Raw genomic sequence first — 6000 nt, 5'->3', positions numbered from 1 at the left:
AAAAAACAACAAGAGGGTGTTAGCCCGTAGAACAATCAGAGAGCACACTAGACATAGTTAATCAATGCATTAATAGGACAATTATGGCTCATTAACAACACATTAACAACGACTAATGTCATGAGACTAGTTGAAACAATACTCAAATGTCTAGAAGCGACTAAGCCACCAAACATGGTCAACATTATTAAATATCATCTTGAGACAAGCCCCCACCATAGCTGCAAGCTTTAACAAAAATAAAAAAACAAGGGACGAAAGTGAGCACTTTAAAACTTCTAGCAATCACCTAGTCATAGGGAGGAAAGAAACTAAAAGATGCTATCATTATAGTCAAAAGAGAGGAAATCAATGGCACACTTGTAGCTACCCACAAAAGAAAACTCAAAAAACCCTTTGGAGAGGACAAGCCTAACAAAGATTTCTTGTACACAATAATAACATGGTTGTCATTCATAGCACCAACTACAGCCTCTCTTCTCACCCCAATAGAAAAGGGTTCCACCTTAATAGGAATAGCAAGGCAAACAAATAGCCCCATGAAGAAGCCATGTAACCACCAACCAACAACCTTCTCATAGAAAAGAGCCAAAAAAAACTCCAACAATTGAAGTCCAAGAGGGCCTACACTTAAAAACTAAACCTCAATAGGAGAGATGACTGCTTCAAGCTTCACAATAGTAGTCACCAACTCAATAGGGGACTCATCCACCTCCAAAGGAACTATGAAAGAAGAAGTAATCCAAATGTGCAAAACCCATTGTGACCATTCCTTATTCTTCCCTATTTGGGTCAAAAGGAACCAAATGGGGAAATAGGAGGCAACAACCTTGACACCATTCGAACTCACCGCAAGTGAGGGGTGGGAACAAACCAAGGAAGATTCAACATATTAAACAACCGCAACCCACCCTTGCTCCAAGTTGGGCCAAGGCAAAACCAAGTGAAAAAAGTCAAGGTCATCTCCAAAAGCCTTTTCATGTCACTATAACAACATACACCAACCATGAGATACCAAGCTAAGACAAGGGAAGCAAACACCCATCTAGCCATTTGAGTCAGTTTCCCACCCCACACAGTAGTCATGAATAGAAGCACTATCCAGACCAAAAAAGGGGCAAAAAACCCCTATAAGCATTTATGCACTATTACTTCTCTATAAACCAACCAAAGAAAAGAAAGAAAACAAGCTAGATCTAGAAAAGCCCCATAGTAATAAAAAATAAGACACAACACAAACCATACAATCCCAACCATAGGGCTGAAATACACAAAGCATAGAAAAAGTCCCTCCTCTACCCAAACAAGCAGTGGGTAGCTAACATCTTCGTCAAAATCTCCTTCCTCACCAGCACTCACAAGAACTCTAGTTTCATTTCTTCTCTCATTCACTCTATCCATGTAAGAAAATAGGAAACCATGCCTCCAACCCATAACAAAGCCATCAGCAAACAAGACCATATCCTGATTCTCCGCAAATTAATCCAAGAGAAAGATCGGCCTAAGATTCGCAAGGATCCGAGAGAAAACTCCCCCACTCAACACAACCTCCAAAGAAAACCTCTTCCAACCATAGAGTCATGTTGGGCCACCAAAAGCAAACTGAGAACCACCATCAACATCATCCTCAAACTCGTGATCCATAGATGTTGGTGATGGAGGGCAATTGCTAGAACCCTTGGAATTTGAAATTCCTCCACCTACACTCTTCCCAGTCATCATCAAAATCTTAGTGTCCTTCTATGTTTCATTGTTGATTGGTGGAAGAATTTGGCCTATAAGATAATTATTTTTAATATAAAATGTCTCTTATTTTATCTTAAAATTAAAATAATAAGTAATAAATATAAATATTTATGTATTTTTTTAAAAATCAACTTGAAGCTAATGGTATTTAAGATTTGAATTTGACAATTTCATGATTATAATTTAAAAGTAGACCAAATATGTCGAAACAAATCCAAAGTATAATCCAGATTTTCATATGATTTTTTTGAAGTAAAAGCAATCACTTTCTACATCCACTAAATTTTCTACTTGCAATTTCTATAGAGGTGATAGTTGGGTACTGGCATAGGGATGGTGGAGGATATCACTTCTACCCTTTCTTTGATTTGGCATGTTGGTCCACTTTGTCCCCCAATTTAAAATTTAAAGCCAAGTCCCTTGTTTAATTTTTGATGGTCCAAATGAGATTTGCTTGTTCATAATGTTTTGCGTAGTGCACAAAACTCCTATTAAAGAATTGTGGCATTACACAGTCAAGCATTGAGAACATTTCGGGAAGAATTAAAAGACATAAGATACATTCTTCTAAGAACTAAGCTTATCATTTACCATGGCATGGGCTATAACAATCCACAAATCCCAGAGGCTAACACTGCAAAAAGCAACAGTCAACATTGACAGAACAGAGATGTGAGGTTTTCCATTCACAACCATGTCAAGAGTCAAATCATTAAACAACCTTTGCATTCAACCGTGTTCTCCTTTGAAAGATTGTCAAAAATGCAAAATAGTGCATACATGCCTCTAACAAAAAGATAAAAAAAGGAAACCAGCAAAGCAAAAGGTAAAAATTGAAAACCAATGCTTCACCAAGTAATTGGATTCACCCATTGTTCAACACAACCTTCACTTAGAGGGAAAAAAAGAAGCAAAAACACATTCCTATCTATTGTCTAGCTTGATTTTTTTGTAAAATAATGTAACATTATATATATTTTGCTATCGGCTAATATATTGCACCCCTTTTGGGTGCAACTGCTAGTTAATAGTGGAAATAAAGAACAAATTGTATTGAATGCAATATGTCACTTCAAGGCAACTACACTTCTACCACTGATCACCACTGAATAATATCAAGCAATCAGGTATAAATTTAAAATTGCTTCTAGAAATATGTAAGCATTCTTTTTTAAAATTTGAATGAATGAATATTCCTGGTGAACTGGCTGATTGCTTCAATTTGGCTCTTTTAGTTGTCAATTGCAAGAGTTGTAGGAACAGTAGTAAGACTCTCTTAGTTGTCATAATAATAGAAGGGAGACTAATTATTTCCTAGGCTATATTAAGCTTCAAATTCTTCGACAACAGAAAATGATATCATATATTCCAAGCAACTTCAAAGGCTGCTAATGTTTAATAGTATTTCATACTGCCCTATGAGTGGTCACCTTAAACATCTTAATGATTTGCAGGAGTTATAAGAACAATAACAAGACTAATTATTTCCTAGACTACATTAAGCTTCAAATTCTTCAACAACAGAAAACAATATCATATATTTCAGGCAACTTCAAATTTAACATTTAGCAGTATTTTCATACTGCCCTGTGACTGCTCACCTTAATCATGTTAATGGTCTTCTGTACAGTTGTTGTTTATTGTGTTTCCAAAATTTGTCAAAATTGTAGGTCTGTTAGCTTATGTGGTCTTATGTCTGAAAGTTGATAGCATTACAAATATTCACATATGATTATAGTTAAAATTGAGGTAATAGCATGTCCCCTGTCTTCCATTGGTATAACTGGATCAACGCCATGAACAACCACAGTAAATCAAAGGAACTGAAAAATAGGCCTAATTAGAAGTTGTCACTATAGGTTTAGTACCGAATGAGATTGTTGTTGTCGATGGAAAATAACAATTCCCATTTATAGGAACTTGATGATTCTGATGGTTACCTGCATGGATATTCTTGTTAATTGATCTGAAATAACAATTTTAAACACATAAAATTTGGGGTTTTTGCACAGAGGAGGCATTTTTACATACACTGATTAATAACAACCTTCTAGATGGGCCAGAAGTTTAGAACAAACAGATAAAAGGTTTTAGCACTATAAAAACAATGAACCTCCTTCAGGCTTTCTTTGTTCTTTTCATACTGTAGCTGTAGATATATTAATCTGAGCATTTTGTAAAACAATCCACATGCCAAGTCTGCACAACCACATTTACATAGACATGTTTATCGAGCATGTCTATCTTTTTTGCTGCATATCATGTTTTAATAATGATCACACTGAATATGCATATCTATCATGGTACTTGGTAACACACTATTTGAAAAGATCCCTTATTCTCAAGGGTTTGATGAATGCCAATACCTTGTTCAATGGAATACTTGCAATAGGTTTAGAATCTATGTTACCCCAAATTTTTGGGATGAGGGGACAGGGGGGACGGGGAAATGGGTTTTCGGGATGATTTTTTTTTTGCCGAAACAAGGGACGGTAGGGGATGGCTTTATATATATATATATATATATATATATATATATATATATATTTCTGAATTTTCAAATATATTCATCAATTCTACATTCATCATAGCAACATAGTTTAAAATTATCAATTTCATTCATCAAATAATGATTCATCAATGATCATAGAGCATAGCAATTAGCATCTAATCAAATCATCATAGAAAATTCTAAATAGCATCATTTTCAGTCATCATTTAAGTACTTAAAATACCATTAGTACATAATGAAATGAATCTAATAAGAGAATGAAAAACATCAACTCTCAATAAAATAGAAACATTGAATAGATAAAGACTCAAACGTTAAAGTTTTAAACTTTTGAAGTATCAACTATAGTGTATCAATGATCATATAATATTATAATGTCAAGACAAAACACTCTAAAGTTTGAAACATCAAAGTCAAAATGAAAACAAAAGATACTAAGGTAGTTGCCCCTAATCATCCATATCAAAGTCACTATCACTATCATCTTGAGCTTCAAAATGAAAACAAAGATACTATGATAGTTGTCCCTAATCATTCATTTTATAATATATTTTATAAAAAAAATTGACTTCCACATGTCCGGGCTCACAGATGATTGGAAAATCATTTTTTTAATGGTTTTTTTGAGTTTAATAAATTTTAATAGGAAACTTTTTATGCAGTCCCCGAGATGTTAGGAAGCGGAAAAATAGTCCCTGAAACAGTCAACATGGTTTGGAAACTCGTTGACCATTTCTAAAGTTTCGAGGACGTGTTTCCTATTTTCTTCTCTAAGTGGGGACGTCTGGGAAACGTCCCCTACCATCCCCCCATCCTCGAAACCATCCCCGTTCCTGAAACTTTGGGTTTAGGGGTGGAAACACGTCCTCGGGTAACATAGTTTAGAATTCACCTTCTACACTACTAATTACATTTTCTCTAGAGGGTCTTAAACTATTTCAACAAATCTATTTTCTACCTTTTACACTACTGATTACATATTCTCTAAAGGATCTTAAATAGTTTGAGCAAATCTATTTTCTACATAGAGCACTCCATGAGATGCCATCTCTATGTGAGGTATTCTAACAAACAACTTTAATTGGGAGCCTTGATATAGTGAATTTGGAATTTCACCACAACTCATTGGGGAAACATGACAATTTGGGGAGAGTTTTAAGGCTTTGTTGAATGGAGTTTGTCACATTAATAACTTTATTAAGCTTTCCCTTCTTGCTTATTAATATGACTCTATATTGTATAGAAGCTTGCGAACTGTCCTTTTCGGGTAGTGCATTATCATGGGTCTATTGGACCAGTAAAAACTAACTATAAATGTGCATAACAATGGCATCTGTTAGCCAAAATGATCCCATGTGGCCTCATGTAGGCTTCAGCCATCTATATGATGCAGTGTTCCTAGTGAGGAATTGTTGTTCTCCCTCATCATGCCACCCTTATTCACCCTCCTATGATTGGGACTCCCTTGAATCTATCCCAACAATCGATCAATGTAGAGGTTGGAGGAGAAACTCCAATAGGGTGCCCAAAGCAATCTGCTACCTAGGACCCAAAAGAGGATATACCATCCCTCTTAGCCTCGTGTGGCCTTTTGCCATCCTATAGCCATTCTCTCTCCCTATATTCCCTTCCTTACCTTGGCATATTGATCTTTGCATTTTGGGAATCCGTTTTATTACTTATGTCTAACACCAAATGTATTATCCTTTATTAATATGTAAATAAATGTGCATTATATTGTT

This window comes from Cupressus sempervirens, chromosome 2, assembly GCF_028749045.1.
Source record: "Cupressus sempervirens isolate cs-2001-9-10 chromosome 2, ASM2874904v1, whole genome shotgun sequence".
NCBI classification, from domain to species: domain Eukaryota; kingdom Viridiplantae; phylum Streptophyta; class Pinopsida; order Cupressales; family Cupressaceae; genus Cupressus; species Cupressus sempervirens.
Note: the sequence above shows the minus strand (reverse complement) of the source record.